General features: G+C 37.4%; 1 pseudogene; it reads left to right on the top strand.

Annotated features, from left to right (window-relative positions):
- Window positions 1–26629, top strand: part of LOC148291080 (disease resistance protein RPM1-like) — a 39764-nt pseudogene extending 13135 nt beyond the window's left edge.
- The last annotated feature ends 488 nt before the right edge of the window (window positions 26630–27117 follow it).

Here is a 27117-nt window from a genome sequence, read left to right as displayed (position 1 = left end):
ATGGATGCACTCGGATAAAAGATCGAAGGCATATGAGTTAGGGGTGGAAGCATTTTTGAACTTTTCTGTAGAAAATCTTCTAACTACAACACATATCCATTGTCCATGTGTTAAATGTGTGAACTTGAAATTGTTTGGGGTTGGAATTATAAGGGATCACTTATACTTTAATGGAGTTGACCAAAGCTATAAGAATTGGACATTTCACGGAGAACCTTGGGAAGCAACTACTAATGCTAGTAGAAATGTTGAAGAAGATGATGACCATAGTAGGTACAGTTTTGTGTCTGAAGAAATAGAGATGGATGATAATGATTTTGGTGATTTTGGATCCGATCCTTATGAGTTTGCCAATGTGATTGGGGATGGATATCAACCATTGTACCCTGGTTATAGAAAGTACACCAAGTTATCGGCATTAGTGAAGTTGTATAATTTGAAGGCAAAACATGGGATGAGTGATGTCTGTTTTACAGAATTATTGATACTTCAAGGCGATTTGCTTCCAGAAGGAAATACAATACCCGCCTTTATGAATGAGGCAAAAAAGACTTTGTGTGCATTGGGGCTGAGTTATGAGAAAATCCACGCATGCCCCAATGATTGCATCTTGTATAGGAAGGAGTATGAAGATAAAACTAATTGTCCTACTTGTGGTATCTCAAGGTGGAAGGAAGGTAAAGATTCAATCTTGAAAGAGGGTGTGCTAGCGAAGGTGGTGTGGTATTTTCCTCCAATTCCAAGGTTTAAAAGGGTGTTTCAATCACATGAGACAGCTAAGAGTTTGACTTGGCATGCTGCTAGAAAATCAATTGACGGTCAGATGTCTCATCCGGCGGATTCCCCGTCTTGGAAATGAGCCGAGAAACTTGAGATTGGCTCTTTCATCTGATGGATTCAATCCCCACAATTCTCTAAGTAGCAGATATAGTTGCTGGCCAGTTATCTTAGTTACATATAATCTCCCATCATGGCTGTGCATGAAACGAAAGTTCATGATGTTGACCTTATTGATTTCCGGTCCTAAACAACCCGGAAATGATATAGACGTCTATTTGGAGCCTTTGATTGATGATTTAAAATCTTTGTGGGATGGGATTAGATGAGTGTATGATGCACATAATGAAGAATACTTTACACTCAGAACTGCATTAATGTGGACAATTAATGATTTCCCCGCCTATGAAAACTTATCTAGTTGTGTTGTTAAAGGATATAAAGCTTGTCCAATATGCGGTGATGATACACCTAGTCACAGGTTGAAAAATGGCCACAAAATTTGTTACATTGGGCATAGAAAATGGTTACCAATCAATCATCCACATAGGAGGCAACGTGCAGCTTTTAATGGGAAACCTGAATATGGCACGCCTCCCGAGCCATTAACCGGAGAAGAAGTGCTGCATATGGTTGAAGATATTAATTACAGATGGGGCTCGAAAAATGGGAGAAGTGTTGGTGAGAATAATGGTGACAGAGTTTGTTGGAAGAAGAAATCAAAATTCTTTGATCTCGAGTATTGGAAATACCTTCCTGTGAGGCATGTCCTTGATGTTATGCACATTGAGAAGAATGTTTGCGATAGTATCATTGGTACATTGCTGGAGATTCCTGGAAAAAATAAAGATGGGATTGCTGCTCGGTTAGATTTATTGAACATGGGGGTCAAAACTGATTTGCAACTCGAGTATGGAGAAAGACGTACTCGTTTGCCTCCAGGGCCTTGGAATTTGTCAAGAGCAGAGAAGAGAGCGGTTTGTAATTCTTTCTATGGTATGAAGGTCCCTGAAGGTTATTCTTCAAATATAAAAAATCTGGTATCTTTACAAGATTCAAGACTTCTTGGCCTTAAATCACATGATTGTCATACCTTAATGCAACAATTGCTCCCTGTGGCAATTCATTTTGTTTTGGAGAAGCCTGCAAGGTATGCAATAACTCGTTTGTGCTTCTTCTTCAATGCTATATGTGCAAAGACGGTTGATGTTTCCACCTTCATTCTTCGATATCATGGTTCATCTAGTAGTACATCTTGTCAGAAAAGTTTGTATATGTGGGCCAGTTTATTTTAGATGGATGTATCCGTTCGAAAGATATATGAAAGTTCTAAAAGGGTATGTTCAAAACCGTACTCATCCCGAAGGTTGCATTGCTGAGCGTTATATAGCTGAAGGTAGAATTTTGTATCGAACATTTATCTGATATTAGTACAATTGGAGTGCCATCAAGTCAGAAGATAGGAGTTTCAAAGCCATTATCAGGTTGCACAGTGAGCTTAGTTGATCGGGAGCCTGTTGAACCAAGCACATCTGTATGTCTTGGAGAATACGGAGGAAGTCCTATCTTATATCGAGTATGAGTTTTATTCTTTAAGTTTCAATTTTAAATTATTCCTTATGTTTATCTTATATGTTTGGGATCGTAATGCTTGAATTTTTCGTGTCATGTAGGGAACATATGATCCACATCAAGACCGTTTATCCAAAATTTAGAAATAGAACAAAGTGGTTGGAAGATAAGCACAATAGCACTTTTAAAAATGAAGAACCATGACGGTATTGTGAAATAGTTATTAACGATATCACGTTGGAGAAGCCTAAAGAGCCGACATGTAATTACAAATAACACGACTCCAATCTCATAATACCGACGTCTAAAAGATGAGATTTCTAATCTGAACGTTACAAAAGATGACGTCTTAGATTATGAACTCTCTATATCAACTCAAAAATAGTCGTCTTAAACATTTACCACGTCGCTTGTTATCCCATAAACGAAGTGGAAACAGAACAATTCACGACGGTATTTGAAATCCAGAGATAAATTTGTCGACGTAAAGTGATATTTGGACGTCGTTCTTTTGCAAAAACAACGTTATATGGAAATATCCGCATTTTTTTATTATTTTTATGTCGTTAAAAGGATTTTACACGGCGATTAGCTGAGAAACTTTGTTGTCTCAAGAATATTAGACAACTGTAATTTTGGTAAAGATGACGTATAAATTTCGAAACACGTCTGTCTTTTACATTATGACAACGTTGTGCATCAAACACAACGTCGTCTTTAGAAATAAATGTGTCGTAAGTAATGACCCTAACAAATTTTCCACGTCGTTTATTCTCATATCATGTCGTTAAAATTATTTTACACGGCGATTGATTGACAAACTTTGCCGTCTCATATTCATTAGACGACGATCATGTTTTAAAGGAGGGACGTATAAATTCTGAAACATGGCTGTCTTTTATTTGAGGACGACGTTGTTTATTAAATACAACGTCGTCTATAAATACATGCATCGTAAGTAATGACCCTAACCTCTATTTCCACGTCAACATTAATGGAAAAAACAAAGTGGAAAATTTATTTCATGACAGTTATATAAATTTTGGTGACGTAGTATGCATCAATAATGTCGTATGTTATTTATTTAAAGACGTCATAATTGTATTTCACGTTCCTTGTTTGATCATGTGTCGTGAAAGGTATATTTAACGGCTGTGAGTTCTAGTTTTCGTCGTGGCATGCGTCTCTTGCGGCCATGTGCTGTTAAACTATGTCATGTGTTGCTTTGTAATTGACGTTTGTTTGTTAAAATTGGTCGTCTAATCTTATCCTTGACAATTTTTTTGGCTCATTTTTAATAGATAGACGTCGGTTGTTATTTGTTAATAACGTTGTTTGTTTTAACAACAATGGGGATTTACCGTCATGGTTTTCTTTTGGAAAAGATGTCGGTCGATTTCACGACTGTTTGTTTTAACAACGGTGAATTCCCGTCGTTTTTTGCCTTTTTTTTTGTAGTAGTGGTGATTTATCAAATCTTTTCATCATTCATAATTGCATACATATGCATGTCAGTGACTCATATGGTTGAGTGACCAAGACTGTTGTGGCGTTTATCCTCCGTTGAGCTTGAAGCAATCGTGATCAGTATTGCATTCAACATAAGAAATGTCGAAGACCATCCTGTGACAGAAGTTGAGTTACGAAGAAGTCGGTAAACATTATTTAGAATGTGTCTAGGATAAGTGTGTGGGTACTTCTTGTAATCATCGTTCTATAGTGGATTTGTGTTGGACTGAGGAGTCTTGTGGATTTTCCCCAGAGGTGGGGTTTTACCACGTAAAATAATTCTCTGCGTGTTCTTTTATTTTATGCCCAGCACGTTTCAGGAATTGATAAGCCATATCAATCCTACTACCGAAGTTTATTTATTTTTTTATTGATTATAATCTTAAATTGGCCTATTCACCCCCCTCTAGGCATCTTTAGTCATCCTACAGGTATTTTCACCCTCCTCTTAAATTAGATTGATTTAGAGACGATTATCGCTTGTATTAAAAGAAATAGAAACATGTATATAGAAGTTTACCAGTTTTGATCTCCCTTTTGCGAGTCCTGTGGAAATTCCGACATCACATCGATGCTGGGCCCACATACTAAGAACCGAGAATTTCTGCCGAAATTTCGGCAGAGTCTCCCTTGTAAATTTGACTTTTCCCAAATTTTCAACCTGTTAAAAATCACAGTTTATCACCCAACTGGCAGCATACACAATGCAATACACACAGTTTACAGAATATGCTGCCAACCTCCAAATAAATCAAGGTAGAACCACTAGTAGTTATAAGGGCCTCATGCCCGTTATACAATATAACCAAATCTAAAATCAATCGTTTACTTCGAAAAGGTCCTCAAACCTGTCAGAACGACATACACTATTTAATAGAATTCATTCAAGTGCTAATTGAGGAATAAACAAGCATTTAATCTCGTTCAAGTTTAAATCAAGCTTCAGACATACCAACATATTCAAAATCGAACCCAATGATAATAATAAATAGAATTCAAATTCAATAACCACCTCAAAATCCATTCGCATACACATAATTGATCAAACCTTTTAAATATAGTTTATTTCGTGGCTGCACCTAGGTGAGACCCTAGGCTACCTACGTACCCTTGGGCAAGGGATCAAGCCACACGTAGTTCTTATCATCAACGATCACAACTCCGATAATATACGATTATTTAAAATGAAACCAACGAATAACTTTAGATTCCTTACTACATCAAATTCGACAAGGCAACCCCTGAACACTTTATGAGTTCCTTTCCTTTTATCAATTCTTTCCGCGCAATCATACCCTATCCAAGGCGTATGTTGCCGAACAACACTTCCCAAACTAGGACTTAATCAATCATGCCTGTACAGAGTACTCACAAGGCACAATCTCGCGAATCTCAACCCAGAATCGAATCCACATATACATATATGTAATAGGTATGCATATAAAGGAATAAATATATATAAATACACCCACCTCTCACCATCATCATGTACCAGGGGACAACAATCCAATTTGGGGATTGTTTAACTAGACCACATGGAGGAATCCTCAACAACCATGTGGCCCGGGAACGAGCCGTCTAACCGGGGGACTAACTATCAGCCAACAAGTATAGGCGAATCCTCAAGACTCGTACTCCTGTGACCAGTCCTACAAGCGCAGACTACCCAATCAGGGGTCTACAGCGACAACCCATTAAGGATGCCCTGGGTTCCGTCATATCCACGTATCTATTTCCATGTATCCAAGTATCCATATCCACTAATTCCAAGTATCAGTATCCAAGGGAGGTACATATGATGATGCACATCATGTACTGGGGAAAACAATCCAACTGGGGATCGTTTGACTAGTCCACATGGAAGAATCCTCAATTGATCATGTGGCTAGGGAACGAGCCATCCAACTGGGGGACTAACTTTCAGCCAGCACGTACGGACGAATCCTCAAGACCCGTACTCCTGTGACCAGTCCTACGCTCGCAGACTACTCAATCAAGGGTCTACAGCGACACCTCGTTAAGGATGCCCCGGGTTCCGTCATATCCAAACCATATCCACAATTTCCAAATCCATGTATCCATTTCCACTGTTTCCAAGTACCCATTTCCACTGTTTCCAAATACCCATTCTCACTGTTTCCAAGTACCATTATCCAAGGGGAGGTACATATGATGGTGGAGTTCGTAACCCTTATATAAATATTATAAAATTAATATTCCCTTCCTTAATTCAATTTTCCCACAATACCTATTCATAGTATAGACAATAAACTATCAAGCATAACTTCCATAACTGAGGAGGTACATAAGGTAGTGCTAATAGCACTCAAACTAACATAGACCACAACCCAATCCACATTTCATAAACCCTTTCCAACAACTCCATGTACGACAACACATATCCAAGTATAAATAACCATACTCTTGTAATCATAATATATTTCCACGTCAAAACATATAATAACTCGAAGTCAAAGCACTCAATATGCATACTTTTCATTCTTTGAAAATAATGAATATTATTTGAAACCAAAGTCCACTCACTTTAGAATAGTCATAGCTAAGCCCACGGCTCGCTTTCATAACTCACCAAAATAATTAACACATACTCATCTATTCCATAATCTAAATTATTAAAATAATAACCAAGAATTTTCATACAATAATAATAAAAACAATCTCAATATCCCAATACAGTCAACAAAACTCAAATAACGGTCGAGACTCGTTAATAAGGTCGTTCTAGTACTCCTCGAATGGTGAAACTACCTCGGAAGACTCGCGGTCCACCGAGGGGTCAAACTACCCAAACTTGGTCAACCGGGCCCACGGGACCCACGATCTCCGGTTTACGATCCAAACATTTCTATGGGTTCCACAAGGTCTAGGATACACGTCCTACAAGTTTGGTCCGGATCGGACAGTCGGATCGCTCGCGATCGCACAATCGGATGGTTATCGTAACATGCAAACTTTAAGTTATTGAATCGAAACGTCCGGTGCTCCGATTCACGCTCCGTCGAATCCTACATGATCCTAGGAATACCTAGATCAACATATATTAAATTGGAAGCGATCCAACGGTTCTGACATATCGAACCTGGAAATCGCACAGTATGCGAGATCCGTTCGGGGTTCAAATGTTATCCGAATTAGAATCCGAAAGTACCTACGTGCTCGTGGGAACAAGGGGATCGCATTGGGACACAATGCCCTTCTGCTATAGTGCCCACGCACCTCCACACGCGCCGGCAGCACGTGGGTGTCCAAAGCGATTACCACACGCCGAAAAATCTCAAAATCAAGGGCCAAGATTCCTACCCTAGGTAAAACATCTAATTTAGAACCACTTTTGTTGTGGGACCTACCCTAAAAAGTCGATGAAAGTGGCCGGAATTTCAATTTGAAAACCGGCCAAACTTCAATTCGAAAATTGACTTGCCTACGCTAGAAATTGATGCAATCCTACCCAACCATCAGCTAGATCACGAAAAATAGATGAAAATCCATACCTTGATCACCAAAATGGCGGCCGGATGACGGAGATCGAGGCCGGTGAAAAATTGCGACAATCCGGCTTGTTTTGGCAGTTTCCGACGGCAATACGACGGCTGGCAGCGGCGCTAGGCTGGGGGAAGATGGCCGGTCCAGGCCGGTCCGGTTGGTACCAGCACCATGGCTTGTGGCGGCCGATGGGCTGAGATTCGAAGAGAGAGGGGGAGAGGGCTGTCGGGGAGAGAGAAAGGAGAGAGAGAGAGAGGGAGCTGTGCGCGTGCCAGAGGAGAGAGAGAGAGAGAGAGGAAATTCTGATTTTCTAAAACCAATTTCAAGTTATTTATGGTTATGCCACTGAAACATTTTTAATCGTAACTTCCTCGTTACAACTCCGATTCGAGCCCACTACGTGTCTACGGACTCGTCTCGACGTTCTCTACGCAACGGTATAGTTGAAATTTTCAAATTCCTTCCCGAACTTAAAATGATCTTTTTTTGCCCCTTTTTAATATTAAATAATACTTTAATTTTTCAAAAACCTTAATTAATTCAAATCATTTTATTTTACTATTTATTTTAATTTATTTTCTCATTCAAATTTATTTCCTCTTAATTTAATTATTTAATTTCTTTTTCAGACCTGGATGTTACACTTGTGTTGTCTTCTAAACTACATTGACTATGAAGCATGCTGCATTTTAGGTTCAGATTAATCAAAGTCTGACACCACATATACATGCTCTGTTTATTTAATCGGGTAGAAGAAATCTTCCTTTAATGGGGAGCAAACTTATATAAATAATTATATGACAACACTTCTATTCAAAGGCAAATATATTTTAATAAAAGTTGGAAGGAGGGAGTGGACTTACATCACTTGCTTCAGAGTTCAGAGAACCCAATATATATTTAATTTCCCACATGTCAGTCTGATATAGTAATGTAAGTGAGGGAACATTTGCAATTTGGTGTGATTAAGAAAAGATTTCTAATTTCTTTCATTTATGGAGCACCAGAATCCCCTGCAAATTTGAAATGGTCACTGAAATTATTTTGGATTCTGCTATAGTTATGTCACTCTCCACTCTAATTTTGGAATGTTATCTATTGATTTCAATTTAATTATGTTTTCAACTCTATTCTATGTCTTGATTTACCACACCAGAAATTCTCTCACAAAATTTTCTTAGAGAGATGGTAAGGGCAATTCCATTTCTGATCATATGATTTTATGATTAAGAAGATACAGTAGAAGAGCAAATATGGCCTCAGCTGCAACCGATCTCTTGATTGGCAAAGTTGTAGGCATTCTTGAGAGCGAAGCATCCTCCATAGTAGGTGTTCGTGATCAAGTTGACGAGATTAAGCAAGAGCTTATAAGCATGTAATCCTTCCTAAAGGATGCTGAGGGGAAGAAACCACAGACGGAGGGAGAGGAGACAAGATTTGGCCTGTGATGTTGAAGATATCATTGATAAGTTCATGTACCACATGCATGAGCAGCAGAGTGGGGGTAGATTTGCAAGCTTGCTCCACAAAACCATTCGCTTTCCAAACCATTGGAACAGAGGTCGATTTGCAAGGTGGCTCCACAAAACCAGACACAACCGAAAGTATCTTTGGTATAGGAGTCGATTTACAAGGTGGCTCCACAAAACCATTCACATTCCAAAGTATAGGGGTCGATTTGCAAGCTGCCTCCACAAAGCCATTCACATTCCAAAGAAACTTTGGTATAGGGGTCAAATTGGCAAAAAGTTTCAGAAAATCACAAAAACCATCAAAGACATTACAGAGAGGAATCAAAGATACGATATTGATCCCCTATAAGGAACAGTCAAACAAAGTATGGCAAATATTCAGATATGCTCGTATATGCTCATATACGCTCATATTATTATTCTTCTCCAACATGGAGGTATTTATACAAGTACAAAGATTTGTTAACCCTAAATAAAATAGGAAATATATCTAAATTACAATAGAAAATAAATATAAATTACAATAGGAAATAAATCTCAATTATAGTAGGACTAGATAAATGGGTAAGTAATCAAAATCCTAACATAGTAAGGAACCCAAATCCTAACTAAGTAAGGACTCGCCAACACTCCCCCTCAAGTTGGGGCAAAGATATTTCGCATGCCCAACTTGACAAGTGAGTCACAGAACACCATACTCGACATTGACCAATCGAAAAACTGTAGAGAAGGCCTTGTCATAAACCCCGAGAAAAACAATCAACAAACCAAAGCAAAGATCGCAGCGGAAACACAAGAGCAAACCCTAACAAATAAGGCACATAGAAGAACACATAAAAGTAGAACACAGAAACCTTGTGAGCACAGCAGTAGATAAGGCAGAACACAGAAACCCTGTGAGCATGGCAGTAGATAAGGCAGAACACAGAAACCCTGTGAGCACGGAAGTAGATAAGGCAGAACACAGAAGCCCTGTAAGCACGTCAGTAGATAAGGCAAAACACAGACATGACGGTAGCAAGGTAGGCGGCAACGAAGGTAGTAAGATAGATAGTGGCAGCGGGCTAGGATTATAGGCTAGGTGTATAGTGCAGCGAAAATAGGTAGTGTTTAGGGTTAGGGTAGAGACAGATCGGCAATGACCATAGATATGGAAAGCGAAGAAAACAAAGGCATCATCAACGGCAACAATAACAGCAACAGTAACATCAACTGCAGTAGTAGAAGCAACAGCAACGGCAACAGCAACAGTTCTTCCGTATCAACTTTAGCTAATTCACGCAGACACAACTTCTCTTCACTCCCCCTCTCCCCCTGAAGAGAAGGGGTCGTCGGAGCCAAGAAATAAGCAATAGGGGAATACGTCAAGGTAATGGGGATACGTCAATAAACGTATTCTTTTCACTCCCCCTCACCCCCCCCCCCCCTTTGAAGAGGAGGGGAGGATAGTACATAAATTTCAAGGAGAACGCAAGCACAGGTCACAAGAAAAACTAGGCTATGATACCAAGTCAAACAAAGTATGGCAAATATTCAGATATGCTCGTAAATGCTCATATACGCTCATATTATTATTCTTCTCCAACATGGAGGTATTTATACAAGTACAAAGATTTGTTAACCCTAAATAAAATAAGAAATATATCTAAATTACAATAGAAAATAAATATAAATTACAATAGGAAATAAATCTCAATTATAATAGGACTAGATAAATGGGTAAGTAACCGGAATCCTAACATAGCAAGGAACCCAAATCCTAACTAAGTAAGGACTCGCCAACAGGAACAAGTTCAGATGACATTCAAAAATGGGTGAAAAACCAAGCAGAGTCTTCCCTTTTTATTAAGGAAGAAGAACTTGTGGGGATTGAAGACAAGAAGCAAATATTGATGGGATGGCTGATGAACGGAGAGCAACAACAAGCGGTTATCTCTATGGTCGGCATGGGAGGATCAGGGAAGACAACTCTAATTGCAAAAACCTTCACCAGTGAAAATGTGAAGAGGCATTTTAGCTGTTATGCGTGGATTACGGTTTCCCAAAGTTGTGTGATTGAAGATTTGTTTAGAAGCTTGATCAAGGAAGTCCACCAAGCAACGAAGGAAGAGGTCCCTGCAGCTGTAGACTTAAATTCCATGAGCTATAGGGAATTGCTACATATACTCGTAACCTACTTGGAGTCTAGAAGGTACCTAGTTGTATTGGATGACGTGTGGGATATAAAACTTTTGAAATAAATGAGGTTAGCACTTCCAAATAGACAGCTTGGAAGTCGAATCATGCTTACTACTCAAAAAGAAGACATAGCGTTCTATTCTTTTGGAGTACAAAGCCATGTTCATCGTATTCAACCGTTGGAAAAGAATGAGGCTTGGGAGCTCTTTAGCAAGAAAGCATTCTCAACTTACCATGATAAATGTTGTCCACCAGAGCTTGAATCATTAGCCTGGGAACTTTTGGGGAAATGTAAAGGCCTGCCCCTAGCAATCGTAGCTTTAGGTGGTCTTATGTTTTGCAAGGAGTCATCTATGGAGTGGAGAAAAGTGTGCAACAGCATAAATTGGCATATAATAAATGATCATTTCCTAGAACCTGTGAAGACAATCTTGTTTCTCAGTTTCAACGATTTGCCATATCGACTGAAACATTGCTTCCTATATTGTTCAATTTTCCTAGAAGATTATTTGACTCGAGCAGAAAGGCTTATTAGATTGTGGATAGCTGAAGGCTTCGTTGAACATGTTAAAGGCACTACTACAAAAATGGAAAAAGACGACCAGAAAAAGACGACGGCATAACATAAAACCGTCGTTGTATTTAAACAAACGACGGTATAAAAAAAAACCGTCGTGGATAAGTTCCTTACTGTTGAATATTTTTAAAAGACGATGCATACAAATGAAAAAGCGTCGTTTTAAAAAAAGGTTTTCTTCAGAGATAAAATCTGACCAAAAAACAACGACAGCAGGTATGAATCCACCGACGTAGAAAATAAAGACGACAGTTCACCAAAAAACCTGCCGTGTGAACTCCTAACTAAACACGACCAACTGTTCTTAATCCGCGTCGTATAATATAATGGAATCCACGTCTGTATACTACGACGGTGAATTCTCTGTAAACCGCCGACTTATTATTTTGGAGTATACTACGACGGTACCTACAACACTACTGTCATTTTTATTTACCACGTCCTGGGTTCAAATTACCGTCGTATTTTTATAGTTTATACGTCTACCTTCTCTGTAAACCGCCGTCTTATTTTTATAGCTTTTTAAAATTAATTAATTTTTCTTTTATTTTGGTAATATCTTTCTTAACACAAAACAAAATTTAATTCTCAATCCTCAACAACATTTTCATCTTAAATATTGATCAATATGTACACAAATTTGGCAAATACATCGTGGTTTCTTTTCTGCCTTCACCCTCAGCTTGTTCAACTGTTTCTTCCTCTCATATGCAAGCTGAGCCCTCTCCTTCCTCTTGTTCTCAAGCTCCTGCACAGCCACAGATGAATATCTAATAATTTCAGAAAATCAAAATCAACAAAGTATGAAAAGCTCACTCCTCGATTCCCATTTTCATCAAAATCAACTGTTTCTTCAAAACTCATGTGTAGCAAGGGTGGAACCAGACTTAGAACCTGTTGTGGGTTGTGCCCTCGTATGCCTTCAAACGGGCAAGTGCGGCTGCAAACCCATGCAGGTTCTAAGGCTGGTTCCACCCTTGCTACACAGGAGGATGTAGCAAACCCATGCTTGGCCTTGTGAGGAATCATTCTGCAAAACCATTTGCTTTCAGAAAGACAATTTCTTGTGAGGGTTAAAAAACGCGTAAAAAAATCCTATTTAAACAAAATAACCGTAATTATCCACGTCGGTTCTAATATAAATAGCGACGTCATATTTGAATAATCAACATCATAACTACATCGGAAATCCAAAAGTCATTTGGCGCATATTAAAAAGATAACTACATTGGAAATCCAAAAGTCATTTGGCGCGTATTAAAAAGAGAACGACGTCGTTTTCAGAAACCCAAGAAACCACGTCGGTTTATTAAAATTCACAGTCGTTGAATTTACAAGTACAACGTCAGTTTAGAGGAAAAAGCGCCGTCATAACCACATCGGAAATCCAAAAGTCATTTGGCGCGTATTAAAAAGAGAACGACGTCGTTTTCAGAACTCCAACGTAACAACGTCGGTTTTCTTAAAATATACAGTCGTTGAATGTACAAGTACAACGTCAGTTTAGAGAAAAAAAGCGCCGTCATAACCACATCAGAATTCCAAAAGTTTTTCGGCAGTTGTGATAACCACGTCATTTATGAATTGTGTACCGTCGTTATAACTAAATAATACGGCGGTGTTTTAATAACAACGTCGTTGTATTGAACTCTGGGAAAATATATAAAGTTTTCGTCACCTGACCTAATATTCTACGGTTTTCTCTTCCCGATAAAGTATCTTAGTTTCCCTCTCATTTCCCAAATCACCATTTTCGTCACCTGACCTAGCATCATCGTCTGAATCTTCGTTTTCATCTCCAAATCACCATTTTTGTCTTCGTCTTCGTCGGAAGGAAACATTTCTTTGCACGCCAAAGGTTTTTTCTCACTCTCTTCCCTTTTTTTACTTTTCATTTGAATGCCGTAGTTGTCTGGAAACAAGATTCTGTCAAATTGAAGAAATCTTTCACTGGTTTTGATTAAATACATAAGTAGATACTCTCACGACGCCAAAAGACGACAGTTCTGTCTTGTTTTCGACGATAGAATGGACACACCACGACGGCCATAATGCAAACTGCACGACGGTGGCTAAAAACCGTCATGGTGTGACAATTAATACGTCGGAAGCAAGATGAAACCGTCGTCTAGTGAGAGAAGAACAATCATTTGGAAATTTTAAACCACGTTGGTTATTATTAATAACCGACATAGTGTATACACATTTACGTCATGAAATATATAAAACCGTCGTCTTATTTTCATTCATGGTCTAAGAGACTGTTTAATAGGACGTCACTTTTTTAGTGTTTCCGTCGTTGTTTTGTCTTATTACGTCGTTTATTTTTAATAACCGACGTTGTTTTCCTTGCAGATTAATCAAAAATGGTTTCGAAATCTCAAAACAAGGAAGCTGAAGCGTCAAAGGCCAAAGCAGGTTCAACGACACAAGGGGATGAACCCAAAACAGGTTCAGTGGAAGTTGAAAAATCAACTCAAAGCAAACCCTCGAAGAGGATGAGATTTTCCTCAACCTCAGAGAAAGACTCGAGCATAGCCACATTTGTTGAGGAGCCAAAATCTGGCCCCGGTATCAGCACAATGAGCCGTGTTGTGAAGAGGAAAATTGAGAAGGTTAAGCCTGTGGTTGAGTTCAATAAAGATGGCAAACCACATGGCAAGGCTGCTGTTGAGATGCAGTCTTTCATTGGTGTTTTGGCACGCACCAGAGTCCCTCTTGTGGACAAGAAATGGAAACAAATACCCAAGGTCGTGAAGGAGCAGATTTGGGAAGCTGTTCAAATGAACTATGTTATTGGGGATAGTTACAAGAACTTGGTCTTGCAGTCTGCCACCAAAAAATGGAAGGATTTCAAGTATAACGTAACTAGGCAGTATATCCTTCCATTCGCACATGACATGGAGAGGTTAAGAGAAACCCCTCCGCTTTATAAATTCATAGAGAAATCGCAATGGGATGCCTTCGTAGCTTCAAGGTTTACCCCAGATTTTGAGGCTAAGCATGCTGTGCAGAAGGAGAGGAGGGAGAAATTGGAGTACAACCATAGGTTGTCTAGAAAAGGGTATGTTGGTTTGACGGACCAATTGGTAGAAACCATGCCCGAAGGTCAAGAAATCGATCGAGCTGTTCTGTGGAAGAAAGCAAGAGAAGATAAAACAGGAAACATCCCTGATCCAAAGGCTGCAGAGAAGGCAAAAATAATCGTAAGTCTCACTAACTCTGTTCTAAATTTGAAAAACAGAGTGTTTTATTTTGGTATAGACGTCGTTTATCTTTACATAAGCGACGTTATAAAATGAACACCACGACGGGCTTAATTTATGGACGTTTAAAAATGAATAGGACGTCGGTTTTTGAATAAAGTAGACGTCTAGATAGAATTAATACGACGGATTAAATTATTCTATGAACTGCATTTTTGTTTTAAGTTTACTCACGCACACACTCTCCCTCTCTCTGTCTATTTCACTGAAATTTGTGGTGCACAATTTCTGGAAAAGAATGCATATTTCAATCGAGTTTTTTCACTTCTTCATTAAAACTTACGACGGTGTTATCTTATCTAGACGTTAGAATGCTTATACAACGACGGTAATTTTGTGCAGCCGTATGGAATTGGACATCTACGTCTGTTTGTTTAATAATCCGTCGTCTTACTTTGAATACTACGACGGTCTTTGATTTATGTCTTAATCTATTTTATTTTGAATATACGACGTAATTTAATATACCGACGTTGTAAAGTATAAACAACGACGTTATTTAAATACAGACATTTTAAATTAATACCACGTCCGTCCTTTAAGAAAAACCGTCGTTGTTTATAATTTACAACGTTGGTATATTTATCTGTCATACACCCTGCTCAGGTTCTAACAATCTCTCTTTCTCTCTTTTAGGATGATTTGCAAAAGCAAGTCTCCGAAGGCACTCTGACTGTCTCCGGGACCAATGATATCTTGACTCTGGCTTTGGGAACCCCCGAGCATGGTGGGAGAGTCAGAGGAGCTGGTGCTGGCGTTACCCCAACTCAGTTCTTCAATTTGCCGAAACAGCAGAGAGTGAAATTTGGTGAGAAATTGAAGGAAAGTGTGAGGGAGGCAGTCAGAGAAGAGACCTTGAGGATTGAGGCGAAGTCAAGGGAAACTATAATGGAAGTTGTCAGAGCAGAGAGGGAAACTATGTTGGCATATATCCGTCAACTAGTTCCTAATTTTGATCCCAGCCAGATGCTCCAAACCCCAATTTCTCCAATTCCTCCAATTCCTCCAATTATTTTACCCCCTCAAGATCAAAGCCCAAAAAATCCAATGTCTGATAAGGCAAGCTGCTCTGGGGCCACTAATATCAGACCTCTAGCTTTGGAATTAGAAGATCCGAAGCCTGAAGCTGATATTGCTGGAAAAGAGAAAGAGGACACGGTAAAATCTCTGCTATTTTCTATTTCTGCTTTTTAAATTTTAAAAAGACGTCGCTCCTTTTAATAACCGACGTTACAATTTAAAATAACGACGGTATATACGTCTGTTTCTTACAAGACACGTCGTGTTTCATTAAATACCACGACGCTTTTATAAACCGTCGTCTATTTCATGATTTCATTAACTGTATTTATATTAGTATAGCGACGTTATAAATTCAATACAACGACGGTTATCTATTTACCGACGTTTATAACCTTTCCTCCGTCAGTATTAACTAGAAACCGTCGTTTATATTATATACCACGTCTGTTTTTTGAGTTTAGTTAGAGTCTTTTATTTTAGTTCACACACAAACTAACTTATATTTCTTTATTAATTTCTTTTAACAGGATCTCTCAAAGCTAGACATGCCACCTCCTCTGTCCGCCTTATGCCAACATTTCCGGACCAAGTTGTTGCCTGGTAACGAGGCTCTAACAATTCACATGCCCAAGGAAGTGTTTGGCTTTGAGCATGATACCTTCCTCTTCACTGAAGATGTTTTGCAGTTTGGTTCCATGGTTGAGATTGGAACCACAGTGATATCAGTATACATGAGGTAATTCTCCCTAATCCCATTTTGTTTTACATTTTCCTTTCTTTTAAATTAAAATCTCATTTAATTGACTTTCATATATTTAGGTTCCTATTTGACTATTTAAAAATGGCAAATATTGCAAACCTTGTTGGCCTCGTGGACCCTGGGCTAGTGAGCTCTGGAGCTGGATCAATATCAGACCGAATAAAAAACCTGTCAAACCGCCTGAATACAGCAGATGGGAATCAATTTTTCTTGGTCCCTTATAATCCAGGGTTAGTACCATTTAAAGTATTTTCCTGAGCTTCTAATATTTTTCTTTGTAGTACTATTTAACCTATATGAATCATTATGTGCAGGGGTCATTGGGTGATGGTAATTGTGAGACCAGCAACGGAGACTGCCTATTACATGAATTCACTGCCAAAACGCATGGTTGACGACGACATGAAAAATATAGTGAATACGTAAGTTGATTTCTTCTGATTTAAGATTTTTCCTATAAAGTATTTAAATAAACGACAGTTTTTAATAATGCCGACGTTATAATTAATATATAACGACGGTAAGATATTACCGACGTTTTAATTTAACTACCACGTCAGTATTTTATTAAAAACGTCGTTTTAATTTAACTACCACGTCGTTTGCGTTTTATTTAAGAACGTTTTAATTTTTTCAGCTCAATTTTTTGTCATACGACGTTTTTTACGATTACCGACGTTATAACGTTACACAACGACGGTTAGGTTTTACCGCCGTTTTAAACAAAATATAACGTCTTGGTTTAAAAAACTCCGTCGTTTTGACTGATTTACCACGACGGTTACTATTTGTATTTAAATTTTTTGTTTTGTCATTAACACCCTTTGTTTTCTTGTAACAGGTCAATTAAAATGTTTAACATTCATATAAATAAAAATTCACGTAAACAGCAGGCCATTTGGAAAAATCTACACGGCACTCCTGAACAACCAACAAGTGTAGAGTGTGGCTATTACGTGATGCGATTCATGAGAGATATAATTCATGATCCAGACCTAAATTTCGAGAAGAAGGTAAAACGCAACATTTTAGATATACTTTCTTTATTTTACTACGTCATAGTTTTGTTTAAAACCGTCGTTTGTATCTTTATAACACGTCGGTTTTTTGGTTTATTTTGCAGTTTGACAAGAAAAAAGATAAACTTCAGTATAAACAAGAGGATCTTGACGAAGTTAGGCATGAATGGGCAGAATTCGTGAACAAGCAATTACCGAAGGATAATTGATGTAGATAAATATTTATGAACAATGTTTAGGTTTAATTTAGTTTATTTAAAATGTACATAAATATTTTGTTGTAATCAAGCGAACAAAAATCAAAAAAATTAAATTTTGTTTTAAAACTTGTTTAGTTCCCAAACACCGACGTCTGATTCTAATTTACACGTCACATACGTGTACACAATGGTCGTCTTGCAGTAAATGGAAATATAACATTGACGGCAATTCTTAAAAACGACATGTAATAGCAATAACAACGACGGTTTATAATTAATTCATCCTGTAAAATGAATTTTGTACTTATATACTACGTCGGTTCGTATAAACTTATCGACGTCTTACTAATATACAAAGGCGGATACTCTTAAATATACGCCTTTGTATATTTAAACAACGTCGGTTATATACACTAAATTGACGTGTAATATCAATAACTACGACGGTTTATAATTAATTCATCCTGTAAAATGAATTTTGTACTTATATACTACGTCGGTTCGTATAAACTTATCGACGTCTTAATAATATACAAAGGCGGATACTCTTAAATATACGCCTTTGTATATTTAAAAAACGTCTGTTATAAACACTAAAACGACGTGTAATATCAATAACAACGACGGTTTATAATTAATTCATCCTGTATAAATGAATTTGTACTCATATACTACGTCGGTTCGTATAACCTTATTGACTTCTTAATATTATACAAAGGCGGATATTCTTAAATATCCGCCTTTGTATATTTAAACAACGTCGGTTATAAAAAGACGTCGTTTTACATTCGTTTGGACGTCATGTTATTAGTTTAACGTCGTTGTAAAGGGATACAACGTCGGATAGGTCATTTTTCATTTAATTTTTAATGACTTTAATATTTTATTTAATTCCATATTAAATTCAAAACTAAATCCAAAAATTAAACTGAAAACTACCAAGCATTGGAATATTGTCTCTATCCTAAAGCTTTAAAAAATATAATTTTGGAAATATTTTTTTATTGTATTTAATTACTAATATTAATAATATATTCAAAACAAAATCCGAAAAATATACCGGCAAATTCTATGCACTGATTGAGACAATATCTTGCCCGTTAAGGCCTGAAAAATGTAATTTTAGTTTTCAAAGTTCGAATGATAACAAAATTCAAACAAATTTAGAGACAAAGCATGGTACTCCTTATACTTTACATAACATAACCCTAAGGTTTATGTGATCCATTGGTGCCCATAAATTCAAAATTATGAAATCCATATTTTAGCCTACTATTGTAGAAGGCAATGTTGTAAGGAATCCATAGCAATTTTCGGTTCATTTTTCTCGTACTTGTGTATTTTTTTAAAATTATTTTAAAATTTAGGGTTTAGGGTTTAGGGTTTGTTGGAACGACGCCGGTTTTCTCCCGCTGTTTTTGGTCAACTACATTAACAAAGACTAATTGAATTCGGTTTACGACGTCGGTTATTAAATAGCGACGTCCTTTATGTTTACAACGTCGGTATTTGATAAACACCGCCGTTGTAAGTAATAATTAGACGTCCGTGTAAGGGTTGACCGTCGTCGTTGAAAAACGCGGTACTTTAAAATTTTTGACCGCGACCTAAAATTTTCAGAATTTCCCTTTAACCCTCAAATAGTTCATTCTCTCTCTTCAACATAAATTTGTCTGAAAGTTTTCGTTCTCCCAGCTCTCTCAATATCCATGTAAGTACAACTCTAGTCCCTTTAATCCTAATTCTCTCAGCTCTCTCTCAAGCTTTTGTTATATTCTCTCAGCTCTCTCTCAAAGCATTGGGTACGTAGATTCTCCAAGATCTCTCTCAAAGCATTGGGTACGTAGATTCTCCAAGATCTCTCATTGGGTACGTAGATTCTCCAAGCTCTCTCTCAAAGCATTGGGTACGTAGATTCTCCAAGCTCTCTCTCAAGCAGTTGTTATACTCGCAGCTCTCTCTCAATATCCATGTAAGTACAACCCTAATCTCTTCTTAAATCCATAAATGTTTTCGTTGGTAGCTATATTAGGGTTTTGGTGTTTGCAATCTTGTAATAATTGCTCTCTATTTGGGTTCTTTTATGTTTGTTTGGCCATGGGTTCTTGGAAAAGGAATGGGGATGGGAGATTTAAGCTGTTTTTTTTTTATAACTACGACGACGGTTGACGGATAAAACCGTCGTCCAAATGTTTATTATACGTCGGTTGTTCATTTACTCCCGTCGTCTGCGTTTTAAGCCGCAACTGGTAGCCTAAAGACGACTGTTTCTCCATTAAACGTCGTCTGTAGGCTACCAGAACACCGTTCAAATTTCTGGGTTGGGGTATCTTAATGACGACGGTGACTATAGATGCCGTCGTCTGAATGTATATTAAACGACGATTATTTTTTTAAACCGTCGTCTTGTCCATGTTTTATATTTAATTTTCATTTTGTTCTCTGCTATTTGAATGAGGTAGTGTTTCATTGCTGGTCTTTCCACTTTAATATATATATATATATATTTATATGAATTTGATAAAGTGTGAGATGGATAAGTCATGGATGCATGCGGATAGAAGATCGAAGGCATATGAGTTAGGGGTGGAAGGATTTTTTAATTTTGCGTTAGAAAATCTTGGAAATACAACTGAGATTCGTTGTCCATGTGTTAAATGTGGGAATATTCGATTGTTTGGGGTTGGAATTATAAGGGAACACTTATACTTTAATGGAATTGACCAAAGCTATAAGATTTGGACATGGCACGGAGAACCTTGGGAATGGACTACCAATGCTAGTAGAAATGTGGAAGAAGATGAGCAAAGTAGGTTCAGTTTTGTTTCTGAAGAATTAGGGATGGATGATAATGATTTTGGCAATATTGGATCTGATCCTTATGAGTTTGCCAATGTGATTGGGGATGGCGATGAACCCTTGTACCCTGGTTGCAGTAAGTACACGAAGTTGTTGGCTTTGGTGAAGTTATATAATTTGAAAGCAAAACATGGGATGAGTGATGTTTGCTTTACAGAATTATTGATACTTCAAGGAGAATTTCTTCCAGAAGGAAATACACTACCTTCCTCTATGTACGAGGCAAAAAAGACTTTGTCTGCTTTAGGGATGAGTTATGAGAAAATCCACGCATGTTCCAATGACTGCATTTTGTATCGGAAGGAGTATGAGAATGCAACTAATTGTCCTACTTGTGGTATCTCAAGGTGGAAGGAAACCAAGGATGGGTTCTTGAAAGAGGGTGTGGCAGCGAAGGTGGTGTGGTATTTTCCTCCAATTCCAAGGTTTAAAAGGATGTTTCAATCACATAAGACAGCTAAGAGTTTGACTTGGCATGCTGTAAGAAAATCAGTTGACGGTTATATGTCTCATCCAGCTGATTCCCCGTCTTGGAAACTTGTTGATGAAAAATGGCCCGACTTTGGTAATGATCCAAGAAACTTGAGATTGGCTCTCTCATCTGATGGATTCAATCCCCATAGTTCTTTAAGTAGCAGATACAGTTGTTGGCCAGTTATGTTAGTTACATATAATCTCCCACCATGGCTATGCATGAAGCGGAAGTTCATGATGTTGACCATACTGATTTCCGGTCCTAAACAGCCCGGAAATGATATAGACGTCTACTTAGAGCCTTTGATTGATGATTTGAAATCTCTGTGGGATGGGATTAGAGGAGTGTATGATGCCCACATAGGAGAATATTTTACACTCAGAGCTGCATTACTATGGACAATTAATGATTTTCCCGCTTATGGAAACTTATCTGGTTGTGTTGTTAAAGGATATAAAGCTTGTCCAATATGCGGCGATGATACACCTAGTCACAGGTTGAAAAATGGCCACAAAATTTGTTACATTGGGCATAGAAAGTGGTTACCAATCAATCATCCATATAGGAGGCAACGTGCAGCTTTTAATGGGAAACCTGAATATGGCATGCCTCCCGAGCCATTAACAGGAGAAGAAGTGTTGCATATGGTTGAAGATATTAATTACATATGGGGCTCGAAAAATGGGGGAAGTGTTGGTGAGAATGATGGTGACAGAGTTTGTTGGAAGAAGAAATCAAAATTCTTTGATCTCGAGTATTGGAAATACCTCCCTGTGAGGCATGCCTTAGATGTTATGCACATTGAGAAGAATGTTTGCGATAGTATCATTGGTACATTGCTAGAGATCCCTGGAAAAAATAAAGATGGGATTGCTGCTCGGTTAGACTTATTGAACATGGGGGTAAAAATTGATTTGCAACCCGAGTATGGAGAAAGACGTACTCGCTTGCCCCCAGGGCCTTGGAATTTGTCAAGAGCAGAGAAGAGAGCGGTTTGCAATTCTTTTTATGGTATGAAGGTTCTTGAAGGTTATTCTTCAAATATAAAAAATCTTGTATCTTTAAAAGATTCAAGACTTCTTGGCCTTAAATCTCATGATTGTCATACCTTGATGCAACAATTGCTCCCTGTGGCAATTCGTTCTGTTTTGGAGAAGCCTGCAAGGTATGCAATAACTCGATTGTGCTTCTTCTTCAATGCTATATGTGCAAAGACGGTAGATGTTTCCAAGCTAGATAAGTTGGAAGAAGATGTAGTAGTTACTTTGTGTTTGCTTGAGAAGTACTTTCCCCCTTCATTCTTTGATATCATGGTTCATCTAGTAGTACATCTTGTCAGAGAAGTTCGTCTATGTGGGACAGTATATTTTAGATGGATGTATCCGTTTGAAAGATATATGAAAGTGCTAAAGGGGTATGTTCAGAATCGTACTCGTCCCGAAGGTTGCATTGCTGAGCGGTATATAGCTGAAGAAGCTGTAGAGTTTTGTACCGAGCATTTATCTGATGTTAGTACAGTTGGAGTGCCTTCAAGCCAGAATATGGGAGTTTCAAAGCCATTATCAGGTTGCACAGTGAGCTTAGTTGATATGGACTTATTGAACCAGGCACATCTATATGTCTTGGAGAATACGGAGGAAGTCCTACCTTATATCGAGTACGTATGAGTTTAATTTTTCATATATATGTAGCCATTTTAAATATTATTACTCCTTATGTTTATCTTATATATAAGGGACCGTAATGCGTGTTTTTTTCGTGTCAATTGTAGGGAACATATGATCCACATCAAGACCACTTATCCGAAATTTAGAAAGAGAACAAAGTGGCTACAAGATAAGCACAATAGCACTTTCATTCAATGGCTACGTGTTAAGGTATATATGTTATTGAATGACATATTCAACTTATTTTAATTTTCTTTCTTTCTATATATATGTTCGATTGAATTAATATATATGTTTAATTTGCAGGTTCAAAGTGAATTTAATAGGGAAGATTATAATGGCATATCAGAAAATTTGAGGTGGTTAGCAGCTGGTCCAAGCATGGTAGTGCCATCATATAGGAGCTATCTTATTAATGGTGTCAAATTTAGCACCAAGGCACAAGATGATGTGCGAACTGTCCAAAATAGTGGAGTTTATTTACTTGCACATACTATGCAAGTTGCTAGTGCCAAGGATAAAAACCCTATTGTCTCCAATATGGGTTTTTATGGGGTTATTCAAGAAATTTGGGATCTTGACTACCAAAAGTTTAGAATCCCAGTCTTGAGATGTGATTGGATAGATAACACTTCGGGCCTTGTAGTCGACGAACTTGGATTTACCCTTGTAGATCTGAGTAAAATTGGACATAGGAATGACCAATTTGTTATGGCTTCTCAAGTCAAACAAGTATTTTATGTTGACGACCCAATGCATCGTGGTTGGTCGGTAGTGTTATCAATGCCTAATAGAGAATATAATGATGTTATTGGTGATGATGTGCTAGGTGATATTAGAATTGAGTGTGAGCCATTTTCTAGAGGGATACCAAATGTTGACACATTTGATGACCTAGTGGGTGAGTTTGGGAGTGAGAATATTAGAGATGGGTGTGAAGATATATGGATTGATTGATTGTTGTAATGTATGACATTAGTTATGCAGTTAATTGTATGACATTAATTCATAGCTCTGTATATCATTTTAATTCCGATCACATTTTCATTCTGCAAGCTTTGGGCACGAGAAATCAAAAATTAAAAAATAATCGGTTAAAGCTGAAAATACGACGGTAAAGTTACAAAAATCGCAAAAGAGATGTCTAAAAAACAACCAACGTCGAGTTTTCACAACCGACGTGGAATGACAACGCAAAAATGAAATAAAAACTGCCATTTGAAAAAGAAAACACGTCGGTTAATTATAATTCATTTCAAAACGGTTAATATTGTTGTTTTTACGTCAGTTCAATTAAATATATGCCATGTTATATGTTTTAGACGTCAGGTGTTTTATTTAGTGAACGTAGTATTTATTAACCACGGCGGTTTCTAAGTTTGACACGTCTGTTTTGTTTGATTTAGAGACGTTGATAAAACTATTTACGTCGGTTTTGTAGTTGTTTTTGACATTTAAAATTATTTAAACGTCTGTGTTTTACTAATACCGTCGTCTATTATAGTCGAAAGGTCTCTTTTTATGCTTTATGTATCAAATCGACCTCGGTTTTAGTTTTTTTATGACGTGTAATATATTAACCACGTCGTTTTTTTGTGTTCAAGCCGTCAAAATCATTTTCAACGTCTGTGGTGAGATAAAGGGTCGTGGTTATTATTGTTTTTACGTCAGTTCAAGTAAATATATGCCATGTTATATGTTTTAGACGTCCGTTTTTTTGTTTAGTGAACGTAGTATTTATTAACCACCGCGGTTTCTAAATTTGACACGTCGGTTTTGTTTGATTTATCGACGTTGATAAAACTCTTTACGTCGGTTTTGTAGTTGTTTTTGACATTTAAAATTATTTAAACGTCTGTGTTTTTCTAACACCGTCGTCTATTATAGTCGAAAGGTCTCTTTTTATGCTTTTATGTATCAAATCGACGTCGGTTTTAGTTTTTTTTAAGACGTGTAATGTGTTAACCACATCGTTGTTTTGTGTTCATGCCGTCAAAATAATTTTCAACGTCTGTGGTGACATAAAGTGTCGTGGTTATTATTTTTTTTACGTCAGTTCAAGTAAATATATGCCATGTTATATATTTTAGACGTCCGTTTTTTTGTCTAGTGAATGTAGTATTTATTAACCACGACGGTTTATAAGTTTTACACGTCGGTTTTGTTTAATTTAGAGACGTTGATAAACATATTTACGTCGGTTTTGTAGTTGATTTTGACATTTTAAATTATTTAAACGTCTGTGTTTTTCTAACACCGTCGTCTATTATAGTCGAAATGTCTCTTTTTATGCTTTATGTATCGAATCGACGTCGGTTTTAATTTTTTTAGGACGTGTAATATATTAACCACGTCGTGTTTTTGGTGTTCAAACCGTCAAAATAATTTTTAACGTCTGTGGTGACCTAAAGTGTCGTGGTTATTATTGTTTTTACGTCAGTTCAATTAAATATATGCCATGTTATATGTTTAAGACGTCAGTTTTTTCATTTAGTGAACGTAGTATTTATTAACCACGACGGTTTCTAAGTTTTACACGTCCGTTGTGGTTGATTTAGAGACGTTGATAAACATATTTACGTCGGTTTTGTAGTTGTTTTTGACATTTAAAATCATTTAAACGTCTGTTTTTACTAAAACCGTCATCTACTATAGTCGAAATGTCTCTTTTTATGCTTTTATGTATCAAATCGACGTCGGTTTTAGTTTTTAATGACGTGTAATATATTAACCACGTCGTTTTGTTTGTGTTCAAGCCGTCAAAATAATTTTCAACGTCTGTGGTGACTGAAAGGGTCGTGGTTATTGTTGGTTTTACGTCAGTTCAAGTAAATATATGCCATGTTATATGTTTTAGACGTCAGTTTTTTCATTTAGTGAACGTAGTATTTATTAACCACGACGGTTTCTAAGTTTTACACGTCGGTTTTGGTTGATTTAGAGACGTTGATAACCATATTTACGTCGGTTTTGTACTTGTTTTTGACATTTAACATTATATAAACGTCTGTGTTTAACTAAAACCGTCGTCTATTATAGTCGAAAGGTCTCTTTTTATGCGTTTATGTATAAAATCTACGTCGGTTTTAGTTTTTTTTACTAACGTGTAATATATTAACCACGTCGGTTATTTGCCGTCGTTATTTTATGTGTGAAAAGACGGCGGTCGATTTCTCGTCGGTTGTAAACCATGATACACGACGGTGGATTACCGTCGTCTATTTCATTTTTTGTAGTAGTGAGGGGTCACACTGGAAGAAGTTTCCGAGAGCTATCTTATGGAACTCAATTTTTGTAGCATGTTGCAGGTTGTAAGGTGTCCAACTATAAAACAAGCATGTAAGATGCACAATCTTATGAGGGAGCTTGCTTTGTCCACATTAGAAAAAGAAAAAGTTTTGTGTTGTATATGATGGGAGAGAAGCAATGGAAAAAATCAGAGCTCGTTGTTTGTCAATTCAAACATCTTGAAGGAGAAATTAAAGTATGCAAAGGTATATGTCAATATGCAAAGGTATGTCGCAGCTTCGTTCATTTCATGTGTTTGTCACTGGTGTATTCTCACCGTCTATTTCAAGTACATTGCTTTCTCAATTCAAATGGTTGAGGATTCTAGATTTGGAGGATGTACCAATTGAAGAACTGCCTGATGGTCTTATGTACTTATTCAACTTAAGATATTTAAGTTTGAGTCGAACTTCAATTAAAAAACTTCCAGAATCCGTAGCACAGCTTTTCAATCTTCAAACCTTAGACATCAGCGACAAGTGAAGAGGAATTTCTTCGAATCGATGCACTTGCTTCTCTTCTAGGTCCTCCGCCACACCTTCAAAGGCTTCTTTTGAGCGGCAAAATAGAAACTGTACCAAGTTGGTTTGCTTCACTCAGGAGCCTCACAGATATCAGTTTACGTTGGTCTAGAATTAAAGAAGATCTACTACCACACATTGAAGTACTACCCTATATTAGAAGGCTTATCCTTGTTAATGCCTATGTTGGGAACGAGTTGTGCTTCAATATAGGCTTTGCAAGGCTCACACATCTAGAGTTGCTTAATTTCCCCTTCTTGAAAAATATAACAATAGAAGAAGGTGTGATGCCGAAACTCCAGTTGTTAATACTTCATTGCTGCATGAAATTAAAGGCATTACCACGCTGTCTTGAATTCCTTAGGAATCTAGAAACATTGAGATTGGAGTCCGTTCCGATGAAAATGATAGAAAATATGTTGAAGTGAGTCTCCTAATTAATCAAGGAGA

The sequence above is a fragment of the Prunus avium genome, chromosome 8 (genome assembly GCF_965620075.1).
Source record: "Prunus avium chromosome 8, drPruAviu1.hap1.1, whole genome shotgun sequence".
NCBI lineage: Eukaryota > Viridiplantae > Streptophyta > Magnoliopsida > Rosales > Rosaceae > Prunus > Prunus avium.
This window is presented reverse-complemented; position numbering and strand designations above follow the sequence as displayed.